At 41.0% G+C, this 14,272-nt stretch overlaps 1 pseudogene; it reads left to right on the plus strand.

Annotated features, from left to right (window-relative positions):
* The first annotated feature begins 1,613 nt into the window (after nt 1-1,613).
* LOC132401608 (V-type proton ATPase subunit G 3-like) lies at nt 1,614-11,747 on the plus strand (annotated as a pseudogene).
* Nucleotides 11,748-14,272: the final 2,525 nt, after the last annotated feature.

Here is a 14,272-nt window from a genome sequence, read left to right on the forward strand (position 1 = left end):
GGAGGAACTCATCTAGTCAGGCAGCATTTATGGAGAAGAATAAACAGTTGACATTTCAGCTCTTGAAACATCGACTGTTTATTCTCCTCCATAGATGCTGCCTGACCTGCTGAGTTCCTCCAGTGTTTTGTGTGTGTTGCTCCATTCTTCTTGCTTACTATTGTGTTGCCCCTAGTGCAAGTCCTACATGTAATCATACCCTATAGTAGTTAGGTGCCTGTAGCTGAGTGGCTGTGAGTTTCAGATCAAGTGCTGTATGACTTCATGTATACACTTGGGCTCAGCAGTCAATCTGGAGGTAATCACACTGTATATCACTTCTCTCTGTAAGAGAAAGGGCAGTGGATGAGTGAAAATCTTGCAGTTTGTTAGGGTGATTAGGGATGATGTTAATGCCATGGATGATTAGCAGGAAGTCATGAGCAAGCTGTGAGATTTAGGTGCCAGTGGAGTGGGAAATGTGAATCTTTGGAATAACTTGCAATTACCAGAGATTTTGGATGTAGCCTGCACCAGGTCAAACAGCCACAAATTACTCGAGCAATCTAGCCCATGTTTTCCTACACCTCCTTATTCAATTCACACTGATACACTGCCATTATTTAATCCTATACATTGGAGCTGGCAACTGCCAAGAAGAAATCCTTCCATGAGATTGGACACATCCTATCTTTAAGATATTAAGTGCACTCACACTTGAAGACCTGATGAACCAGGACCAAGTTAAAAACATTCAGAAACCTGTTATTCCCAAAAACATTCAGAAACCAGTTATTCCCAGCTAAAATAGAAATATAAGATACTGAGACCTGCGTGCAGAGAGCACAATGGTTTCAGTTAATGTTTCTACTGTTCCTCTCTGCCCCTTTGCTCTTGTTCATCACTGTGCCCATTGTCTCACTCTTCGTACACTTTTATTCAGCACAGAAACAGGCTCTTCAGCCCATCTCATCCATTCTTTAAATGATTCCCCTTTCAATTTAAATCTATGCCTTCTAGTTTTAGACTCCCCAGCTCTGGGGAAAAGACTGTGATTTTACTCTGCTTAATGTCATGCAACCCCTTACATCACCACTGAGGTGCATTATTAATTTAACACTCAGATAATAATTAATCTGCCATTATTTGCATTACACTGTGAACATGAATCCCTTGCTTGAAGAACTAAGAGGTTGACTTGGTCTTCCACATGTAGTTAGTCTTGCGTAGTCACAGTGTATATTATTAGATAATTATTTAAAATATTTAAATAAAGGAAGCCTGTATTTGCCAATTTGGTCTGCTTTAATTATACTACAGCAGCATCAAGTGTGATTGAAGGAAAATGTAAATGTAAAAAAAAGTACAAACACGAGTAAATTATAAGTGGGTAAAAAGATCCTCAAAGTTGCCTTTTTGTTTCTTTAGCATGTTTGTTGATCCTGCTGCATAAACTCACTTGCACATGACCCACAGCCAGTGTTTCTGTTTTAATTTGTCATCAGATAACGCACATTAAGTGTCAGGGCGCTATTGTATTGGTTGTAACTACCTGAAAGCAGCCTGTGACTGGAGCTCGCCACTGCTACACAAGCTGCATCCTGAATTGTCTTTGTTGTTTGCAGCAACAAGAAGTCGTCAAAGTCATCAGGGTGCCTATAAAAATGAAGCTGCACATCGCCTTCTCAGGGCACTGCCTCGCCGAACAACATGACCAGTCACTCGCAAGGAATCCATCAGCTTCTACAGGCAGAGAAACGAGCAAAGGAAAAAGTTGGAGGAAGCTAAGAAGAGTGAGTAAAGTAAATGTGTTAACAAATGCTCGTTCACTCACACAGGTGATGAAGGATGGTTTCCACACAGTGGGAAATCAAACCAGAAGCATTATTGTTTTGAAGGAAAACTAATTCAGCATACACTTTTTACCAGCAGTAATCTTACACCAGGGTCAAAATTGCAGCAGTTCAATTTGGGGGCAAACAGAAGGGCTTGTGGAAGCAGAAACATGCTTTGTGACCAACCCTGCAGAGAGCTGCACATATTGTGCAGGAGAAGGCACTGCAAAAAAAAATCATCTAGGGATAAGGGGTAAGTTTTTTACGCAGAGAGCAGTGAGTGTGTTAAATGGGCTGCGGGTAGCAGTGGTGGAGGCGGAAACGATAGGGTCTTTAAGAGACTCCTGGATGGATACATGGAGTTTAGTAAAATAGAGGGCTATGGGTAAGTCTAGGTATTCTATGGTAGGGATGTGTTCAGCACAGCTTTGTGGGCCGAAGAGCCTGTATTGTGCTGTAGGTTTTCTATGTTTCTGTAAGAGTTTTTTTTTTAATGGCATGCCACTGTTGGGCACGTGTTATGTTACCTGCTGAAATTCTGCCTTCAGTCTACCCGCAAAGTGCTGCACGGTAACAGTTTGCACAAGTATCTGAGAAAGCACTGGTCTTATCCAGATCACTGTCCAGCACTGAAAGTCAATGAAAATCAAAATGAACTGTAGATGCTGAAAATACTGGGAACAATCAGAAGGTCAGGTAGCATCTGTGGAAGGAGAAATGGGGATAATGTTTCAATTCTGAGATCCTTCATCTGAGACCCTTGACATTTCAAACGTTAATTCTGATTTTGTTTCCTGAAGTGTTGCCTGAACTCCTGAATGTTCCCAACACTTACTGCTTTTAATTGTACATTTGGGAGTCCCTCAGGACAATTGGGCCTTGACAAAGGCAGGGCACTGGCCTCAGTATGATGACGTACAAAATCTGTAAACCATTTGGCCTTTCTGATCTCCTCTTTCTGGAAAACCTGGCAATCAATCAATCAATCAATCTCTCTCTCTCTCTCTCTCTCTCTCTCTCTCTCTCTCTCTCTCTCATCTCTCTCTCTCTCTCTCTCTCTCTCCTCTCTCTCTCTCTCTCCTCTCCTCTCTCCTCTTCTCTCTCTCTCTCTCTCTCTCTCTCTCTCCTCTCTCTCTCTCTCTCTTCTCTCTCTCCTCTCTCTCTCTTCTCTCTCTCTCTCTCTCTCTCTCTCTCTCTCTCTCTCTCTCTCTCTCTCCTCTCTCTCTCTCTCTCTCTCTCTCTCTCTCCTCTCTCTCTCTCTCTCTCTCTCTCTCTCTCTCTCTCTCTCTCTCTCTCCTCTCTCTCTCTCTCTCTCCCCCCCCCCCCCCCCCCCCCATAAAAGACAATGTCACATTTTATTTAATTTGCTCATTTCCAAGTTAAAGGGGGAAGCAATTTTGAATTTAAAGTTTGCACTCTCTGTTATGTTAGTCATTGACTTAAAAGCAGTAAACTTTTCCTTCCTAAATGAAATTTTGTTTGCCCGTATTGAAGCCACTGACTCCTGCTGGGCTCAGGCCTTGGTAGCTGCCAGGAGCCCAGCTGTACCTTGCTGAGCCTGGGCACCGAACATTCACAGGTTATCTGGCTCTGGGGAAGAGTGAAGGCGGTGCCGGGAGGGAAGGAAATCGCAGCAGAAGCTGATCTTGCCCTCACTCAACATCCACGCAGCAGCATTTCTGTATCCAGGGGGATAGCAATCAGCAGGGAGACTGGCTCCGCTCCTCTCCTCTAGCCTGGGGCAAAGAGGCCAGTTTGTCACACCCCTTCTGCCAGCTTGGCTGAGCTCAATTCACTCAGCAGCAGCAGCTACAACTCAAAGCATGCACCATCTGGTCTATGGCTCCATTATCAACTGCCTTTACCAAATGAGACCATCCGGGGAAATGTGGGGAAGATTTTCAAGTCAAGTTTTGACAACTCTCATGAGGCTATAGTGTTTTTATTGATTTATTTTGTGGTCCATACTATCCCCATTCAAGACCCTAATATAAAGGTTCGATATCACTCTGCCTTGGCTCCATATCAATGAATGAGAATTGCCACCCCTAACACTGAGGAGTGTCGATAATGGTGTCAGACTGCAACGGAACACACAACGTGCGTTATTCACAAAGTTGTCTGCGAATGGGCATCTTCCTGCAGAATTCAAACAGCACCCTTCACAATCTCAAGCTTTAAAGTCAAGCTCAAAGGTAAATGCAGAGAAGGATGTATCCCTATCAAGGCTGAGGCAACTATTAGATTTGTCTCTCCGATTACTAACCTTGACTTCTAAACCAAAGCAATGAGAATGCTGTGAGTTTCCGCCTATAAACCTGTCACTAAATGGAAGTCTTTAACATTGGGAACCTTCAAACACAATCCAGGTCCATTTCTGTTATGTAGAAGGGTAAGGAAAGGAAAGCTGGAACTCCCCAGGTGACCAAGAGGAAGGAGAGTAAAATAATGCGGAGAAACAGACATATAACAGACAACAGTCTGCTATCACAAGTGTTCACCAGATGATTGTTGAACGTGGCAGAATGAGTTGAGAAAGTTGTTTTTAAAAAGTCAAGCAGGACCAAGGCTTTATAAATAGAGGCAGAGAGCAAAGAAGTCATAATGAACATTTGAACCACATCCAAGTCTGGCACAACTACTCAGAAAAGACATGAAGGCTTTAGAGGGGGTGAAGAAGAGGTTTACTGGAATGGATAAGACACCTTATTCATATTGGAAAAGCTGGGATTGTTCTCATTGGAACAAAGGAAGTTTTGAAGGGATTGATAGTGGTACTTAAAACCACAAATGATATGGTTTCCACTAGCAAAGTTTCCACTAACAAAGACTAAAGGTGATCGAGACATGAAGAACGATTACACACTGTCCGTGATTTATACAGTGCTTCCAAAGTAGATTCATTTGCAGCATTCACAAGGAAGCTGGATTACTATTTGAAAGAAAAGAGCCTGCAGGGCTTTGGGGGAAAACTGGCTGGATTGCTCTTGTAACAGAATTCGTACAGACTCAAGAGACTGAGTAGCCCCCTTTGTGCTGTAACCAATGTGTGATTTGGTAATTCAGAAAACTTTGGTTCTGCTTTAACTTTTATCACACAATGTAGGGAGATAATTGCCCAGATCATACAACCTATTCCTCCACATTTCTCTGCACCCCCCCCCCCCCAGGAGTCACACATACCCTCTAAACTTCATCCGAACAGTAAGAGGCGCTTGGTTTAGCTCAGCACTGAATTTTATTTGTACAATTGCCAAATAAATAATCATCCAAATATGCACTTGTCATTAATTAAAACAATCCCTGGCTGGAAGGTTGGAATGATATGCCTGTGGCAATGATATGCATAGAAGTTTCAGACATCCACAAGGATCTGGACTTTGACCAAATGGGTGTATGATCTCCCAAATATGTATTGAGAAGTGAGTGGCAAGGACTACCGTCTAGCACTTCATCTTCAGCAAACAGTGGGACTGGAATCCTGGTCTGGAACTTCGGTCCCATTAGAATTACACTCAATGTCAAGCTGAAATGCTAACATGATGCTTAGCGATGAAATTGAAAGATATCAGAATTCTGGTAGTTGGCTGTCTTTCCCAAAATAGGCAGTAAAATACATGGAATGTAATGGACTAGTCATGCTATAAAGTTGTTATTTCTGATATTGAAGCATATCGGCCTTAAATCTCAACATCTCCACAGCAGTGCCAATCTACTGATCCCATTTTCCAGTCCATCTCATGGCAGTTCGAGCGCTCATCTAAGTACTTCATAAATGTTGTGAGAGTGTCTATCTTCACCACCCCTCAGGCAATATGTTCTATGTAGATTTCATTTACCCTCTCTGTAAAAAAAAATCTTCCTCAAATACCCTCCACATGCCCACAAATAGTTTTATAGACCTAGAGCAATTCACCCTTCAGCCTTCTCAGCTCCAAGGAATCGGAGCCAACCTTTACAGTGTCTCCACACAAATGAAGTGCTCCATCCTGATGAATTTCCTCTCCAGTGTAATCACATCCTTCCCATTATACTGTACATTATACTTCACCAATCTCATGATAAAAGTATTTTGTGAAAAGCTGAGCACCATACTTTTTTTCCATAGAATGGGAATAATTTCTAATGCATGTGAATTGAATTGAATTTCAGTTTATTGTCATTTAGAAACCACAACTGCAATGCAGTTAAAAAATGAAACAATGTTCCTCCGGAATTATATCACAAAAGCACACGACAAAACAGACTACACCAGAAAATCCTCATAACGTTTGGCAATCCCCAAATCCAGAGTCCGGAGAGGCTGCTGTGTATTAATATCGCGCTACCGTCTTAGCGCGTTCCCCGGAAAGAAGCTCCAAACCCACCAGACAAAACAAGACTACCCAGACACACCAAGTCAGAAGACCAACTCTACCACCCAACAAACCAAAACTAAAGCTACAAGACCTACCTTGAAGGTCAACATTAAATTGAAAACTGGATGTTCTCAGTTCAGTACAGCTGATGTTTCCAAGTAACAGCATATCATTATAAAAGCAGCACAATGCAGTTGCTATTCACATCATTAATGTCCTTCCCTTCTGAGTGTTGTTTCCACCAGCATTTGCTTGTTAGCTGCTCCATCTCCACAAACTCGCATTACCGTTCTCACATTGACTTCTCATGCAACAGTAGGCTCGGCACTTGCTCTTTCCCACCTTTCCAAACTTCCACAACCTTAACATGCTTTCCAAATGCCACAGCAATTCACTTGTACTTCTTCCCATTTACTGTCTTCTCTGCTCACAGTGCGGACTCCTGTACATTGGGCAAGTCAGATAATTGATGGGGTAGCTGTCTTGCAGGACACCTCTAGTCAATCCACAAGCATAACTGAGTACCAGGCACCTGTCACTTAATTGTTCAGGCTCTCTCTTCAGCTGGCCACACACTTAGAATGAAGCTCGGTATAGGCTCAAGGAACATCATTTCACAGGGTCATAGATACAATGCGAAAACAGGCCATTTGGCTCATTGAATCTGCACCAATTATCAAACACCCATTTACCATAATCCTGTACTCATTCCACTTTTTGTTCTCCCTCCCTTCTTATCACTTTAGACTTCTTCACTCGCCTACACGCTGGTGGCAATTTACAGTGGCCAATTAACCTCTGGGACGTAGGAGGGAACTGGAGTATGCGGGGGGAGGGGGGGGGAATCAAAGCATCTAGAGGAAGTGCCAACTCTGCAGAGGAAAGGATTGAGCTCGGGTCTCAGTCTCAGTCAGGCAGCAACTGCTACCCACACTACAGAGATACTCTCATTTTCCCACCTGGCAAATTATAGCTTTCGAGAAATAAAAATGATTTCAATAATTCAGAGTTTGATTTCAATGAGTTGGGCGTTCCAGATAATCAGCTTTCCTGATATTTTTATTTCAAACCTCCAGCATTTGTCTTGTATCATCGGAACGTCTTTTCTTATTTAAACCTCACCTCAATCTTTGACTCCCCTACTCCTGTTTCTGAACATTACCACTTGTTTAATTTCTAACTATTCCCAGTCCTAACGAAAGGAAGCAGGATCTCTGACATCTGCACAGATGCTGCCTGACCTGCTGGACTGTTTCTAGCTTTTTCTGCTCTAACCTCTTAATAACAACTCAGCTTAAACTTCATCGCATGGTGGTAAAAGGCAAAACCTCACTGACTGGTAAACACAAGAAGGTTTGTTACATGTGACACATTAACTCCGCACCACTGCTGACTCTGAACAGCACAGTTAAGCGACTGGCTTGAAATGAATGGCATATGCCAGCTGATCACTCCCTATGGCAGAAGTAAGGGCCTTTGTAAACATCTTCCTTATATGGTTCCCCAAAGGTAAAACATTCTTTTGTCATGGCCAATCCACAATGAAGGGAAAAAATTGCATTGGCCCCCATCGATGCCACACTTGAGTTCAGAACTTAAGAAATAGGAGAAATAGAAGCAAGATTAGGCCATTCAGCCCTCAGCATTGCTTCAATAGTCATCAAACTCCAGGCTGGTCTTCAGATTTCCTAGAATGATCATCATATCTCCTATTTCCTTTAATAACCAATGAGGCATGCAACACAGCCCAGTGAAGTTTCCCAGAGTTAGTGAGACCTCATATAGAGAATAGACAGAGCAAAGGACCGGCTTACCTTGCCCCTGGGTCACCAGTCTGATAAATCAATTCAAGCCTGCACAGTCTGATGAGTCACAATTATCCGACACCCACCAATTCCCTAGGTTTCCGAAGAGCAGCAACAGTGACTCCGGAATGTTGTGCCGGCCACATAGTAAAGAAGCCATCACATTGCATCACCAGACATCAGACTACAGATGCTCCAGCTCAAAGCAGCATTTTGAAAAGAGGAAACTGTCTTCTATAATTAGATTCTATGCTTTCAGACCTAATGAAAATCATGCACATGAGGACGGAATCCATGAAGAAAATCAATAAATCATCAAAACGGAATTATTCCCAACATAAGGCAGTGTAACTTACAGAATTCATACTAATCAGTCCAGCTTCCTTCTGTTTTGCAATCCATGATCCCCGTGTGTGCTTTCTGTTTATTAGGCTTGTGGCTGTATTGGTATGAAGGCTTTACCAGGCGGTTTTTTGTGTGAACATTTCTTCTAGGGAAGGGAAGACGTCTGAAGCAAGCAAAGGATGAAGCTCAAGCAGAGATAGATCAATACCGTCTGCAAAGGGAGAGAGAGTTTAAACAAAAGCAGGACTCGGTGCGTATTCATGCAAATGAAATGTCTTTATTGCTGCTTCTTCTGTAAAACTGAGATAAACGAACCACCTTGTTAAAATCAATGCCAAGAAATCAAACACTTGCTAATCTTGTTTTAAAAATAATAAACATTACAACAAACAATGAAATTTAATAACCCTTAATAACTGCAGCCAAGTCATTAACTGACAGCTCCAGTTTTGAGTTATCAGCTTCACTGATAGAGGTATCATAAATCTTTTTCCTCTGCTGGCCACAAGCGATAGCTCTGATTTGGTACCCCAGTGATATTAAAAGTTACTCTAAAGCAAACAATTTATTTCAATTTGAATTAAACCGTATTTTAATTTTCTTAAATAAATATTACATAAAACAGACTCTGGCATAGAGAAATCTACTAGCTGCTACTTTACTGGATACTTAATAACTGTTGTTAAACTTCTATTTAACATGGTGCTGGTGAGCGCCAGTGATCCTATGAGCATAGCTCTGGTCCCTGCCTTCTCCATATACACTGGGACCAGGTATTTGTGTATATACACAGTGCTTCAATTATTTGATGGGCTTCATTAGCAAACCCGCCATTTATCACCATCTAATTGCCCTTGAGAAGGCACTGCTGGCCCACCTTCCTGAATTGCTCCAATCCTTCTCTTAAAGGTAATTTCATAGTACTGTTGGATAGGGAGTTCCAGCGTACAAAGCCGGCAATGATGGGAGACACTTTATTTCCAAGTCAGGATGGTGTGCAAGTTGGAGTGACACCTGCAGAAGTTTGAATCAAGCAGGTTGTTTTGCCCTTCGTTATGGGAGCTTCTTAAGTGTTATTAGATCTGGATTTATCTCAGCACTTCATTCTGGGAAGATCTTGGGGTGTCAAGCATTGAGCCACTCATTGCATCATTTCCAGCTTCTGGCCTGCTTTTGTGGGTATGGTGCTTATGGTCCAGTTGAGTTCCTGGTCAGTAGTGACCCTCGAGATATTAACGTTGGTGAGTTTAGGAAGGGTAGTGTCACTGAATATCAAGGGTAGATGGTTGGAGTTTCTCTTTTTGTGGATGTTTTCCATCTTGCATTTTTACGGCATAAACGTTAATTATCATTTATCAGCCCAAATGTTACCTCAGACTGCTTCATATGCTGAGGGATTATAAACTGAAGGTCACTGATGAAGCATCTAGATACTGTTGGGCCAAGAACATTGCCATAAAGAATTCCTGCAGTGAATCCATGAAGTTTAATCTCCAACAAACAGAAACATTTTCCATCATACATTCCACTCTTAGCACTGAAGTGTTTTATTGACCACTGAGTTTAATTTTACCAGATCCTTTTGATGCCACACACACAAAATGCTGGAGGAACTCAGCATCTATGAAAGTGAATAAGCAATTGATGTTTTAAGCCAGGGCCTTCATCAGGACCGGTACACTTGATCATAGTCTGCTTTGATATCACCCGTACCTCTGCTCTGGAATTCAGTTAGTTTGGCCAAGGCTGTCAACCGGTTTGCAATGAGTGGTCCTGGTAAATCTCAAATTCGGCTACAGTGAGTTATACCTGCCAAATTGCACTGTCGGATCACACTGTCCACAACTTTGCTGATAATTGAGAGTGAATTGATTGGGCAGCCAATGAATGCTCACACTCAGTAATTCAGGAACAGCTTCTTCCCCTCTGCCAACTGACTTCTGAATGGACATTGAACCCATCACTACTTTTTTTTATTTCTGTGTTTGCATTACTTATTTAACTATTTAATACAGATATACCTACTATTTAATTCACAGATTTTTTTTCTATTATTATGTATTGCATTGTAGTGCTGCTGCAAAGACAACAAATTTCACAACATATGCCAGTGTTACTGAACCCGATTCTGATCTGATTGTTCTATGTGAGAAGGGTACACTGGGACAGACCTGACAGGGGCAGGGAGGTGGAAATGGGGAGAGTTAAGATGCCAGAATTCTTTTCTATCAGAACTTTGCACAAGGGACCAATCCAAAAATACATCTCTAATTTAGCAAGAGAAATTTTCCTCACAAGAACTACATGTATAACTTCCAGGTTCACATACATATTGCTCAGTATACAACATCCTCTTCCTTAGAACTGATGAAGTGGCAGTTCTCAGTCAATAAAGTTACTATCCTTGTCTTACTTTATTACTCCCAATTACTAGCAACTTCATATATACACTCGATGTACCTGTGCATTCCTCGTTAGAATTTTCTGGTAGGTTCTGCTGGAAACCTGCTAACACTGTGGTAGAATATTATGAAAATTCCTAGTGAAATTTGAGATTATATATTTTAAAAAAGTGAAAGAATGCTCATCTGGTTATGCATTAGTTTTGTATTTTGATAATGGACCAGACTAATTAGACAGGATTCTGTCTTATAATCACTCTAGTCTACTTGTCTGTTAATTCATGATCTAATTCATCTTATGTTGTGATAGTTGTACCTTTTCGCCTGATTGGGTGAGGCAAGATATCAATCAGAGGGTACATGATCCTATCCCAGCGTAGATGATGGTTAGAAATGTCCTTATTAAACCCAGTTGTCAGGTAACTAATCACCAATGGCTTTGCGAGCAGATCAAACAAACCATCTGCTGAGAGAGGACAGGTACTCTTCTCCCACCACGCCTTGTTGTGGGACTTTTGGAAGAGCAGTCAGAAAAAGTGAGAAAATTAAAGAAGGACAATTGAATTTCCATAATGTATATACTCTAAATATCATATTGCCTCAAAATGTTTCCAAAATGTTTGTGAGGTCCCAAGCATATGAACTTTCATTTACTATAAACATTGCTCTGCTCTCTCCTAGATTATGGGATCACAAGGTAATCTTTTGACCAAGGTGGATGAACAAACAAGAACAAGAATAAACGGGCTTATAAGTAACCACGGGCAGAACAGTGAGACAGTTCTGCAAAAGCTCTTGGGAATAGTTTGTGAAATCAAACCAGAAATTCATGTCAATTTCAGAGAAGCTGGCTCACATTGACTGGAAAGTTGATGATGTATTAAACTTCATCCAACTAATGCCATGCGAACATTGAAGGTGATTAACACTGGATGGTGTGTATTTTATGAAAAGTATTTTATCCTTTTAATTCTGAATGCCTTGGGATCTGTTCCTATTATTAAGGGGCTATATAAATGTAAGACTTTGCCTCTAATTTCTCTTTTTATCTTTAACAGAGAGGGGAACAGGAACAAGCCATTCAACTTCTAGACTTTATTTTGTCAATTAGTTAGAGCACACGTGATCCTTTCTTGGTGGTGTCCCGTGACTGCACATCACATCCCTCACATTTAACCATTCCCCCGTTACCCCAACTCCTATCGACTTTCTGCTTTGCCTTATAGAATTTAACAAACACCAGAAATCCCAATCATAGAGTATTTTTTAATTTCACTATTTAATATCCTCATTTCCGGACTACTATAATTAACTGGTTGCAGTGTTGCCCCTCACAATAATTCACTTATAAAACAAAATTCACTGAAAAGAAATGGTTAATATTGAAGAAATGTTTTTAAATTAGCACATGCATTAAAATATAGTAATATTGTGCCTCAAATTTAGGGTTAATTATTTCAATTCATAGCTTCTTCCATTAAATCAGCATTTTGAATGTTAACATTGTTTTAAGCATATTTTCCAAAATTTTATTTTGATTCACTTCAGTTGTTGGTGATATTAGCCTGACACCAGGTTCAGTTCCCGAAATCTGTGTTCTCCTCTTACACTTAGGATCACAGTTCTAAGCAGCAACAGACTTTACATTTTCTGTGCTCTGTGTGATCACAGTTTGATGGATTTGACATCCAACATGGATGGGCCAGGTTTCTGTGTTTGTGGTATTGCCTTGTTCTGAGCCAGTGGACAGGCATTTAGAGGAAATCACCATAGATATCATGCTTTTCTCAAAAATAGGTGACATTCCAGGAATTGATATGTAACAACCCTTACGATCCTTTTAAAATCATTTTAATTCTTCATCTATGGGTTAGCTTTCTGGGAGGCAGGTGTCTCCCACAGCTCCCAGCACTTACACTCCAACAGCTCTGTTATTCCGATCTGTAGATCCCACTTTATCCGGGTTCAGTAAATCTGTCACTGGGAGAAGGCGGCAGGCATTGCAGTTTACTTGCCATTAGTTGACTCATGGGCACCGGTTTCTTCTGTACAAGCTACAATAGTGCCAGTTTGATCAAAGCAGCTTATACCTTGTCTGGCATATTTTGAAAGGCTCGGGTACTGTATATAGTCACTAGTTGCCCTGGTGACATCCTCTCAGTGGTCCAGGGATACAATCAGCAGTTTGCTTGCATTTCAACCTTTCAGGTGACATTTTATTTCCTTGATATCGGGGGAAAAGCTTTGCTTTGATGTGTACAGGACATGTATAGATCATCCACAACAAGCACCCATGATTTACATATTAATTAGTCATAGTGCAGAGAAACAGACAGAGCAGGGTACATGTGTTTGAGAATCCAGCGACGCTCTCCCACTTTCTTTTTTGTCCTTTTTTTAAAAGAAAAATCAGAAGCATTAATGTAGATAGCTGCAAAAATAGCCAGACACGAGCCTCAGTGTGGCAGGTAATTCATTGAAGCTGATATATTAAGATAAGCTTTCGGAATGAGTTTTCTTTTGTGCTACTTGTAATCAATATTAAAAAAAAAGGATACAAATCAAAATGCCAAGGGAACATCTCATTTGTGCACTTGAGTTTCATTCTCTTAATAACTCAACATAAAGGATACACAAGCCTACATCAAAGAGATGGGGATATCAATTCTCCGCCTGTTTTATCTCTTAGTGGAGGAAAATTGCTATTGGTGACATTCACTGGATCGCAGTGGTAATTAGTGGAAATGTGTGAATTAAGTCATCTTAACAGTCTGCTAAATTACTTTGAAGTGCTTCCCAAATGCTGGTTTATTTCTGTCAGGCGAAGGTGTATTTTGAAACCCTATTATTCTTGTTTCAGTTAAGGTAATTATGCTTATTTTTGTGCACAAATCCCCAGATGATGTCACTGAAGTTCAGCTTCCTAATAATAAAAAAATGAGAACGGAATTATTTCATCCATTTTTTTCTTGTGCCATTCCTCTGAAAATTCTACTTCAAAACCGCTGCATAGCGCCTTCCACATTTGTATCTGAGTTTTGTTCTTGCCAACAGCATTTTTATCTCTCAGTCAAAGGCTATTGGCGAAAGACGCAGTACATAGCATGTGCTGTACTTTGGAGGTACTGTGTGAGGAGTTGCCTCTGAGAGATATCCAAACAAGGCTCCTTCCAACCGCACTGACACATTACTTGGATATATAGGGGTTCTTCTGCACAATGGCAGCCATTCTGGTGGCAACTATCCAATAATCCTTCCTCAAACTTCATCAACAGAAACATCAACTGAACACTGATCCAACAATTGACTTTGGGATCTGATGTAATGCTCTTGAAAACTGGAGTTACTCTCAATGCAAGCCTATTTTTGATGCAGCTCTTTTCTAGTTCTGTAATACAGTCATACCTTTCTACTGTACTGTATTGTTGCACAAACAACACTGAACACAAATATAATGCAATAAAGGCAGATTCCCTTCAAAGTGAAAGCACCCGATCATCCATAACAAAACTATATACTGTTAAGACTAAATGCATTGATTCTGAAGC

This window comes from Hypanus sabinus, chromosome 11 (assembly GCF_030144855.1).
Source record: "Hypanus sabinus isolate sHypSab1 chromosome 11, sHypSab1.hap1, whole genome shotgun sequence".
Lineage (NCBI taxonomy): Eukaryota > Metazoa > Chordata > Chondrichthyes > Myliobatiformes > Dasyatidae > Hypanus > Hypanus sabinus.